We start from the raw sequence: 11,446 nt of genomic DNA, 5'->3' as shown, positions 1-11,446 counted from the left end.
TAGGCGATCAGAGAACCACAAAATCGTGCAGCGTCGTGGCCGCAAGACTGGCCACATTACAAGATCATCTATCGTAGCCTTCTCGTCGTGTGTCGTCACAGTGTCAGTGTCAACATGGGAGTCGCAGGAGATTCCCCAAAAATTCTGACGCTTCCTCCTTTAAACGTCGTTCCCGACTTTGAATATTCGGACCCAACAATGGACATTTGTCGGCCACGACACAATCGTGGCAAAATCGGGTTGAAATTGTGTAGTCTGCACAGGCCATTAATGTCATGTGACCGTTTGTTTAGGCCTACAACTGGAGTGGTAGGCAGAACCGTACATATCAGCGGGGTTACATTATGTTACACATAGGCCTACTGTAGTTACTACGGTTACAAATATCTCCGAAATGTATTTTTTATGATCGAAACACAGATTGAGAGATGGCAACTACTTGCGTAGCAGTGGGTTGCTAGCTACAATAGGAAGAACAATCGTTTAATCGTTTTCCATGTGTCATCGTTAAAAATGGGTGCAGGTGATTGAAGGACACGCAGAATGTTATCAAAGAGAATAAATGTGCAGATGAATGGCTTAGTGAATTAGTTATTTAGAATACCTTGATGTATATTATGCTGCCCATATTATCTTACCAGCAGGCAGAACAAGAGAGCTAGTTAACACTGTTTGTCAGAAGTTTTCCAATGATGGCCATGCTTGACTAGCCTGGCACGCCCTCCCAGTGACGTAACACCTTCGGCATTGCTGTCGCTGGTCTGGCCAACTGCTGATCGGGCAGGATTTCTGAATTCCACGAAACTGCGGAACTGCCCCCTTTGGTCGAGAACCAATCAACTTTGAGCAGCTCCATCGGCTCTGGGTAGAGGCGTGTTCAAGGCAGTGACGCAGCAGAACTGCGACCATAACACATGGATTGAACGGAAGCGCCAGAGCGGTAGATATAACAGAGTGGCGACACTCCCATAGACCCCTGGGGGGCCGGCCAAGATGGCGCTGAGTGCGGTCGGAAAGTTACACAGCTAGAGTGGAATTTCAATATTCACCCCTTTTCCTAATGTTTTGAACAACACACGATCGAAATTGTGTCGGAATGAATGTGTATCTATATTATATGTAAAGTATCGTATATAGTATCTGGTAGGTAGCCCATTATTATCGTGATTGAAAATACGAGGAACAACGTGTGACTGTTAGCCGGCGGACATGCCATCCGAACAAACCACCAAACGTAAACAAGAAACTTCAAGAACGACGAGAGTCTCACCTCAGGTTGGAAAGATGTCTTCAGCTAAGCCTGTTCGAGCGAATATGCCAAATGATTCACGTGGAGACAAATTGGAACATAGCTACTCCAACTCTCGGCGCAGCCCAAGCCCGGAGCTAATAACGATGCCAGATTTGGACTCAGACACTCCCGCCAAACCAGCTGAGAAGCGCCTCAAAGGTGAATTGACTCTGTCAGATCTACAACAGAATATTGCTGCAGTTGTTAATGAGCGAGCTGACAGCCTAGAAAGTATGATTACCCGTAACACTGTCAGCATTGATGCCTTGAAAAAGTCAATTGACTTTGCTTTCCAAGAAGTTAGCAGCCTGAAATCACAAATGTCTACAGTCCGAAGTACATGTGAACGTAACGATAGAAGGCTAACAGAAATAGAGGCACAAGTTAACGAGGCGGAAAGATACCAGCGACGATGGAATCTTAAACTCCATGGCATCCCCGAGACTATGCATGAAAATATCAAAGAAAAAGTGTTAGACATTTGTGCTGCTGTTGTCGAGGAAGCCCGGACGAAATTGAAAGATGACATCGACATTGTCCACCGTTTGGGCCGGTATGACAAGCAGCAGAAAAAACCAAGGATGACCATCATCCGATTTTCGAACAGAACGACGCGGGACCTGGTCTGGAGGCAGGCAAAAGGCTGTGCTTTCTTATCGGAAAATAAATTGCGGTTTACAGAGGATCTTACGGCGATAGACAGAGCTCTACGACAGAAGCTTTGGCCTGTAATCGACGCGGCAAAAAAAGAAGGGAAGAAAGCCCACTTTGCAGGCATCAGAGTCATCATTGAGGGGAAGGAGTTTCGTCCACCTCCAGCGCTGCACAGCGAGCAACCGGCGCACCCAACTTCGGCAGAGATGGACACTTCAAACCCACTGGTTTAACCACAACGGCTACACATCACACACACACCTACCACAGCCATACACTAAAGTTCTACACACGTAATAATACACAAATGCACACAATTCATACTCACCTTTACACACTTGCTCTACAGTAGCCTACAACCTGACATAAACTCTGCTTTTCTATGTGCTACTGTTTCTACATGCAAGTGCACTGTCTACGATAATCTTGGCACAGTTATGTTCTGATATAGTGCCAAACCCTATAGATGTTGTTCTTATTCATCTAACAGTTAATGCAAAAAGGGTTGAAAATTGTTCACTTTGGTTAGTACAATTCAACTCGTATTTCTTCGTTTCTACACTGTCTTTATCAATAGTTTCCCTAAATGCCAGGGGGTTGAGAGAAAATGTTAAGCGAAAAGCTTTATTTTTATTTGCTAAACAGCAAAAGGCTGATTTTTATTTTTTTCAAGAATCACATTCTGTGGTAAATGATACTTCATTCTGGAAATCTCAATGGGGCAATGAAGTGTGGTTTTCGCACGGTACAGAAAGGTCAGCAGGGACTACTACTCTTAAGAATTGCTTTAATGGGTCGGTCCTACATTCCGAAAGTGACCCAGAGGGCCACTACCTTATTTTAATTATTAACATTGATAATTTAATTATTCTTCTTGCCAATGTATATGGGTATAACTCCAAGCCTGAAAATGATTTCTTTTTCGATGTCTTAGAAACCCGCCTCTTACACTGGATTTCTAAGTATCCTAATATTTTACTTTTGATAGGAGGCGATTTCAACATAACCTTAAACAACTCCTTAGATAGATGGCCACAAAGTGTAGCGAGGGCTCCCTCTAATCTGATTACTTTCATGCAGAGGTTCAATTTAACTGATATCTGGAGAGAGAAAAATCACAATACTAAACTTTACACATGGAGCAATAAAGCTGGGACTTCTATGTCACGCATAGATTTCTGGCTCATCTCTAGTTGTTTAGACAAAAATAATGTTACTTGCAATATTCTCACAACACCTTTGACTGACCATAAAGCAGTAACGCTTCAGGTCTCTTTTGGCTCAAAAAACCCACAATCACTTAGAAGCTCATATTGGAAACTTAATAGTTCCCTTCTGAAGCATGAATCTGTAGTTGAGATGATTAAGAAACTCATAGAACACTTCTGGTGCAAGGCTAAAGTAGAAAACAATTATACCAGACACTGGGAACTCCTTAAATTTGAGGTAGCCAAAGCTCTAAGAGATTATGGAGCCACTTTAGCCAAAAGAAGGATAGGTGAGGAAACTAATGTAATAACAAAAATAACTGCCCTCACACAGATTCTACCTGACGACTTAACTGAAGAAGACAGAGAGGAACTAATTATACAACAAGACAAACTAAATGCTTTATACAAGAAAAAGGCAGAAGGAGCATTTGTGAGATCAAGGTGTAAATGGTTGGAAGAGGGGGAACAAAATACTGCTTATTTTTTTCAATTAGAAAGGTCTCGTAATAAATCAAATTCTGTTAAAAAACTTAATGTTAATGGCACTATTACAGATGATCCCCGACAAATTGCCAATTACTGTTCATCATTTTATAGCCATCTCTATCAAACTCAATATAATGACACAGTAACTACCAACTTTCTAGAGCAGCTTACCAACACTAAATCTATATTAAATGAACACAATATTTTATGTGATGATCCAATAACATTAAATGAGGTTAAACTGGCCATTCATCGCTTAAAAGTTAACAAATCTCCAGGTGTTGATGGCCTAACCTCTGAATTTTACATTACTTTTACAGAGCAGTTAGCCCCATTCCTCCTTCATGTATTTGCTGAAAGCATTGAATCTGAAACTCTCCCCCCCACTCTATCCCAGGGACTGTTAACCCTTATCCCAAAACCTAATAAAGACTCACTTCTCATTGATAACTGGAGACCAATCTGTCTCCTCAACAATGACTATAAGGTATTAGCCCAAATATTCGCCAAGAGATTAAAAATTGTTCTAGATTACATTATTGATGAGACACAATCCGGTTTTATGAGATGCAGGCACATTTCTAATAATATTAGACTTGTACTTGACCTCATTGACTATCCTGATCTCTATAGTGATGAGGCCTATATTTTATTCTTGGATTTTCGTAAGGCCTTTGACACAATAGAACACAATTTTATTTTTAAAGCCTTAGAAAAAATCGGTTTTGGCCCTTATTTTTGTTCTTCAATTAAGACCATGTACAAAAATGCTAATTGCTCAATTAAATTACACACTGGAACCTCTCCTAGGTTTAATGTAAATCGTGGAGTCAGACAGGGTTGTCCCATCTCTCCGTATTTATTCTTAATATGTGCCCAAATGCTGTCTGACCTCATCTCGCTTAGCCCCCTTAAGGGCATTGAAATAGCAGGACGAGAAATCATAATCAGTCAACTTGCTGATGATACGACACTATTCTTAAAAGACGCCTCACAAGTTTCAATTGCCCTTGATACAATTAAATCATTCTCTCTTGCCTCTGGGCTTTATCTAAATACAAGTAAGTGTGAACTGCTCCCCCTTAAGACTTGCAATGTTCTGTCAATATCTAGCATTCCAATAAAAGATTCAGTCACATACCTTGGTTTAACTATAGTTCAAAATCAAGATACTAGATGCTCTCTGAACTTTAATTCTAAAGTGAACAAAGTACAGAAAAGATTTTGTTCATGGCTTCAGAGAGACCTGTCCATCAAAGGTAGAATTTTGATATCTAAAGCAGAAGGTATATCTCGTCTAATCTATGCTGCTCTACCCCTGGCTGTTAGCAAAGAAACTTCCATAGCCATTGACAAAATGCTCTACAACTTTGTGTGGAGAAATAGAATCCACTATATAAGAAAATCTGTATTGATGAATCCCTATGTCAAAGGTGGCCTAAACTTCTTAGATTTCACTACTCTTAACTTTACTTTTAAAATAAACTGGATTAAACAATTCCTGAGAAACCCCAACTCTATATGGAACTTTATCCCAAACATCTTATTTTCTAAGCTTGGTGGTCTTGACTTTTTCCTATTGTGTAACTACAAGATTGAAAAGATACCCTCAAAACTTTCCCACTTTCATAAACAGATGCTTCTTTCCTGGTCTTTAATCTATAAACATAACTTTTCTCCTCACAGGTATTATATCTGGAATAACAGAGACATATTATATAAACACAAAATGTTGTTCTTAGAAAACTGGTTCAAACACGGTATTTATTTGGTCAATCAACTCATTAATATTAATGGTGAGCTTATGTCTTACACTGAATTCTTACACACACACAATGTACCTATCCCACCTAGAGAATACGCTATTGTATTTGATGCAATACCTTCTGGTGCTTTACGTCTCTTACAACATAGCTCACATGAGTCTTCTTTATTACCGTTAAATCCAACTGTCACTGAGATTGGCCAAATGTGTTTCTCTTCTATTAAGAATAATAACTTTAAAATACGTGCTCTGTTTCAAAAAGATATGATCTCTGTTCCTAGTGTCGTCTCTTTTTGGAATAACTTGTTTTTTGATTTAGAATGGAGAAAAATATGGTGTTTACCTTCCAAATATATGATTACGAACAAGGTTAAAGAAGTGTCTTTCAGAATGATACATCGCTTTTACCCTACAAAGACTTTCTTACAAAGATTTAAAAAAGACATTACCCTGGACTGCACCTTTTGTGACCTGCATCTGGAGGACATTGACCACCTATTTTGGTCTTGTAACTACACTGGCAACTTCTGGAGATCTGTTTGCAATGATATCTTCAAGCATATTCTTTCAGATTTCACCTATTCTTCATTGTCCTTTAGTAATGTACTGTTTGGCTTCACATCTTATCCATATGGTAAATCTAATCACTTCTATATCATCAACTTGGTATTACTTCTTGCGAAATTTCACATTCACAAATCTAAATTCTGTAACCAAAAGCCATGTTTTACAGCCTTTTTGAATGAAGCTAAACAGTACATTAAAAATATTGTACACTCAACAAATCCCAAAGCTATAAAAACTCTGGATTTATGCATACATTTTGATTTATTTATGTCCACGTAATGTATTCCCTTTATGTTGTTTATGTTCCCCCTGGCATCATCTCAGTCCTTAATGTTACCTGTTTGTATATTTTGTTACTGTCAATATTATTGTTGTAATAAAAAAAAAAAAAAAAAAAAAAAAAAAAAAAAAAAAAAACTCCCATAGACCTCCATAGGAAACAATGGCGGACGTTTTTTCAGGCTACTTCCGCGTTATGGAGAGCTCAACAGTTCTTAACAGTGACATTCGCGGAGTTTGCCTCATTCACTTCCATTGGTGTCTGCCTAACTTTGTCAGCGGTAAGTAAACGAAAGCACGACCTTTTTTGAAATTGTTATATATTTCCTATATCAACTGTACCAGTATGTACTCGTAGTGTTATTCGAGTTGTTTGTGCTGCTCGTTTAACTGTTATTTTTGTATCTTAGTTATGACCGAAATTTCAGAGCATAACGTTACGTTAGCCTGCCAAGCTAACCTTAGACGTGGAGGCAGGCTAGCTTAAATGTAATGTTCCTATGTCAATAAGGAATGTCAGACATATCACACTTGGTTACGCTACTGTAGTAGAGCAACGTTAGATAATATATGGGGTTATAAAGGAGTTTGTATGACATTTATAATCCTATTTGCTGAACCTGATGGTGTTAGCTAATGTTAGCTAGTCAGCTCACGCACATTCGAAATGCAATGAAGGGGGAACAGTAACGTGATCTTAATGCATGCAATGGCATCAGATGTGCTCGTTATCAACGAGTTTGTGATTAAGTTGTTCTTCAGATGAACAGTGGAACTAATTAATGGGATGACATTTCATTTAGACCTGATCTAGCTTGTTAGCTTGCTAGATGGAATGTTTCATGGCACTATGAAGTGAACCTGAAGCTAAACTTGTGATCAGAGAGGATATGAACTCGGGTACATCTCTTCACAACAGAAATTTCAATTATGAACTTCAGGCCAGGAGAGCTGTAGAAGCAAAAACTGTACTACTGTCCAGTCCTGCCCCTAGTGCCACTACTGTTCCAACTCGGGAGTCGGGACAGTGGCACGAGACTAGAGCTTGGGATAGGGGCGCGTGTACAGTGCAGTACTTATTTTTGTCTCAACTGCTGTTGGATGTCAGGTTGCAGTCAATATTATTCTACATTGAATGTACATTTCTGAGGTCTATATCACCACAGCAGGTCGATGTATTTGATGGAATAATTTTGATTGCAATGACTATCTTGCAGATGCTGAAAGTGATGTGACAAGACATTGTCTTCAATTAAGTGGTCCTTGTAAGTAGGCTATAATAATTTTCTTTCTTTTTTTTTAACCTTGTATGGATAACTGAAAAGTGTAGGTTATGCTTTAAGGGTAGAATTAGGTCCATCCATAGAATAAGAACAATGTTTGCAATGATGTAGCCTAGTCTAGTTAGCTGTAGTGGGTATACTGTAATCAATCCCAATTGTTGTCTGTACAGCATGCTGGCATTCCTCACAAAGTCAGTTACTGATTACCCTCAGTATTGTTCTTATTACAATAAGAAAAGTCTCCTTGTGTTGATGAATGCAATGGCTAAAAGTGCAGTGATTTCTTATAGCCTGTCACCTTTTTATTCTCAAAATAACCATGAAAGATATTGTTGGGAATCATTGGTGTTATAAAAGTTATAAGGTGTGGCACCCCCAACCAACCTTGAAGGGGTCAGCCGTGTAAAACTCTTGCTGGCCTTTTGCTTTTGTTTATGCTAATACCTTGATGTGGCATCTGTGAATGTATTGTACCAAGTATACACTGACTTTTACCTGCTCTCTCCATTTTCCTCTGTGCCTGTTCTTGCCTAGGACCAAGGATGCAGAGGACAAGACGGGTGTGTAGTATTGACTGAAATTATCAGAGAAGGTCATTTTTTATGGTTTAGGTCCAAACGAAGGGACCCTTCCAACCTCAGCATCTCCAACACCTCCTGTCACACCTCCAGCCAAATGTGATGCATCTTCCTCAGTTAACCTTCTTGTACTGTAGGTGTGCATGTCCAGCATCCTTTGCACATTAATGTCTTTAGTTGTACACACGGTACGGTTGTTCAGATTTGGGAATCTGAAATGTTTTTCAGAATGTCTTTGAAAATATAAATGGGTGTTAACCCTCCTTTTTATATTGCAGTCTCACCATATCTCCCTTAAGCCTTTTCTGTGTGTATTCCTGTTCTTGATGTTGTTAAAACATAGCCTACTTGTTCCACACATTGAAAATGTAATAAACAAATGTATTGAAAACTCAAAATGTATCAGTCATCCTTTTTATGCTGTTCTAAGTGCTTTCTTGAAACAGATGATTGCGTATTGAGTTACAATGTTATCGAAACAGTGGGTGTCCTGAACGAACTGTTGAACAAACTTAACTTTAACATACACACTTTTAACATTTTGGCTGTTATTTATCGTTCTTTGTTAATGTATTTTCATATGTTTATGGCTTAATCTGAAAATATTACTAAGGCTGTGTGGTGGCCATATTTAGGCTATTCCTTAAAATAAACAAATTAACTGATTGACTGCATTGATCTAACTTTTAACGTATAACCTGTTACTGGTTGCCATATATTATAGATGTTCATGGCTTACTCCTAAAATTGTGAAGGCTGTGGGTGTGTAGGCCTATATAGTTAGGGTGGCCACCTTCATCTCATCAAAATAACTGGAGAGGATCACTGAACATCTCAAATACCCACGGTAACATTGGATACAAAATACATACATTTCAACAATGTAAGTTTATTATGCATGACGACAAACAGGCAAATCACGGAACCAGGAATGGAGCTGATGCCAAGAGGTAGGCTAAATGGCAGTGTCAGCTACCACAGAATAGACTATTTCAGAACGATGTTTGCAGAGCAAACTTGCGATATGTCATGGGCACTATGTAAACATGCTAACCAACGTTATAGCACTTCAAATTGAACTCGTGTTTGGAATGTTTCGATGTTTCTCGTGATCATTGCTGTCTATCCCATAGAAATAACATGGCAGCGCCAGGGCTGGTTAGAACTGTTGTAGCGTACGTGAACCACGTGACGGCGCGGCGGCGACTTCAAAGAGTGTCGCAACTCTCTCTATCTATGGCTCTGGGAAGCGCTTCATTCATTTTCACCATGGAGCATGTGATTGGTTTAAACTCGGCAAACCCCTTTCTGACATTGACCAGTAGCAAATCGAGGCACTTGAACGAGGCAGGTCAACCATGCTCTTGGAGAAACCGTTGAGCACAGGCTCTTGGTCAGACTAAAGTCTCGCAGAGCTTTGAAAGTCGATGGCAATCAGGCTAATGCTTGACTGTTCTTGTGTTTACTTGTGTTAAGTTTTCAACAATACGCTTTCAAAGTAGGCCTACAGATACGTAGGCTAAAACTGTTCAAGAATACCAAAAAGATACATAAGGATGTACATTCGACAAACTGCATAGTTTCCAAACACAGATTGCTAGCCTGACTAACGTGACTTGGAAAAGCCAACGAGAGCTAGCATCATTTAGCTATCTAACTGCGAAAAATAATAGCCTAGTTAGTTACAGAAGTAGGCTTACGACAATCAAAGATATCTCATGAGAAATATTCCCCTAACACTAACGAGAGAGCTGGCCTAGTTCAGCAGATAGCAGTTGATAGACTACAGGTGCAATCAGTTTAACAACAACCCTTTGATGGGGCCTAGTTGAGCAGCTGGCCGTTGACACAGGTGCAAAAATCAGATTAATTAGCCCATTGTGATGTCATCAGCCCAATGTTAAAGGAGTCCTAGAATTCAAAACCACATTCACCTTGTTCCTGTTGAATTTAGGCTGCGAGCAGTGTCCAAAGGACAACACCAAAGACTTTACCGCGTCCCCCGCCTGCTTTCGTATGCAAATTGGGAAATAGAAACAGCCGTGTTGAAATGCTCCAATCTGAACAGAGCTCAGATAACACGTAATAGGCGCCCATCCCCCTTTAGATACACCCCCTCTCATTTGCATACCTTCGATTAATTCTTGTTAAACTGCTCTTACGATGCTAGTATCTAGATATGTGGTCTATGGCAGAGACGTTGTAATGCTAGCGTTATTACAGCTAACTTTGGAGAGTTACTATACTAAGAAATGTACTGATAAAACTTACCAATCTAACACATTCATTCTGTTGGGGAATCTGCTGCACTTCATCTTCGTCAGAACCTTCTTCTGACTCGGTTTATACATGTACGGCTGTATTCCTTATTTAAATCCATTGTTGATAGCTTTATCAAAGACTTTGGCTTTATTTACCAGCAGTAAACGTAGTTTCACTTTGCTCTAGCTTCAGACCGGTGGATTGAGCCAATCAACTTTCAGGACATATCGGCCAATAGACCAATCAGCGCGCATCTCATTTGAATATTCATGAACTTGCTGAGTGGGCGGGAAAAACAAACTGTTTCATTGCCAGGCTTATTTATGACCTTGTATTAGGCGATCTAGCAGTGCTCCTGGGGCGTTTTCAGCCCCACAAATTTACATATGACATTATTTAGGCTCAAAGATCAATTTGTAATGGTCAAAAAATGCGTTCTATGACTCCTTTAAGTCTATTGGGAAATGTTGAGTAGTTTTTTGTTAATAGTTTAAAAGTATAACAGTTACAAAGATGAAAAATACATTCCACGGGTGTCCTAACTAAGACCTACATAACACAGTTTGAATGAAGTTTCTACATTAAACGGTCGAAGTTACATTAAACATGTTAAGAAGAAAAAACCTAAGAAGAACAGTACAGTGCATTTTCGTGCACTGTAATTAACTGAAAGACTGGACGAGACCAACAAGACAACTAACAAGACAGGATGTGCAGGGTCCAAATAAGGGAATGGGCAGAGATGCATGACAAGACAAAGTAAACAGAGCACATGAGGAACAGCAAAAGGGAACAAACACAGAACAATACACAAAACGGCCACCAGGGTGGCAAAAAGTCATTCAGCCGAGGCCAGATCCTGACAGTGTGATTTTATTGACTGAGTTTCCTTTATAGACTGCTCAGTTCTCGGTATCTCTTCCACGCTGGCTGTAGCTCAGAAAGCTGAACTCCGCTGATTTTTTTTTTTTTTTTTTAAATATGGGAAGCACTCCTTATCATTACTACTATTGTAATGATCGTATAACAATATGGATCCAGTTCAGATAAAAGGTAAAAACCGAAAACTG

At 39.5% G+C, this 11,446-nt stretch overlaps 1 long non-coding RNA gene across 1 annotated transcript; it reads left to right on the top strand.

Moving 5' to 3' along the window:
• The first annotated feature begins 6,425 nt into the window (after positions 1–6,425).
• On the top strand, positions 6,426–8,588 carry LOC134101146 (uncharacterized). Its single transcript, XR_009941355.1, has 3 exons — positions 6,426–6,534; positions 7,471–7,518; positions 8,071–8,588. It is a non-coding gene; the product is annotated as an uncharacterized LOC134101146 (long non-coding RNA).
• Positions 8,589–11,446: the final 2,858 nt, after the last annotated feature.

This window comes from Sardina pilchardus, chromosome 14, assembly GCF_963854185.1.
Source record: "Sardina pilchardus chromosome 14, fSarPil1.1, whole genome shotgun sequence".
In the NCBI taxonomy this organism is placed as follows: domain Eukaryota; kingdom Metazoa; phylum Chordata; class Actinopteri; order Clupeiformes; family Clupeidae; genus Sardina; species Sardina pilchardus.
Note: the sequence above shows the minus strand (reverse complement) of the source record. Positions and strands in the feature narration are given on the sequence as shown.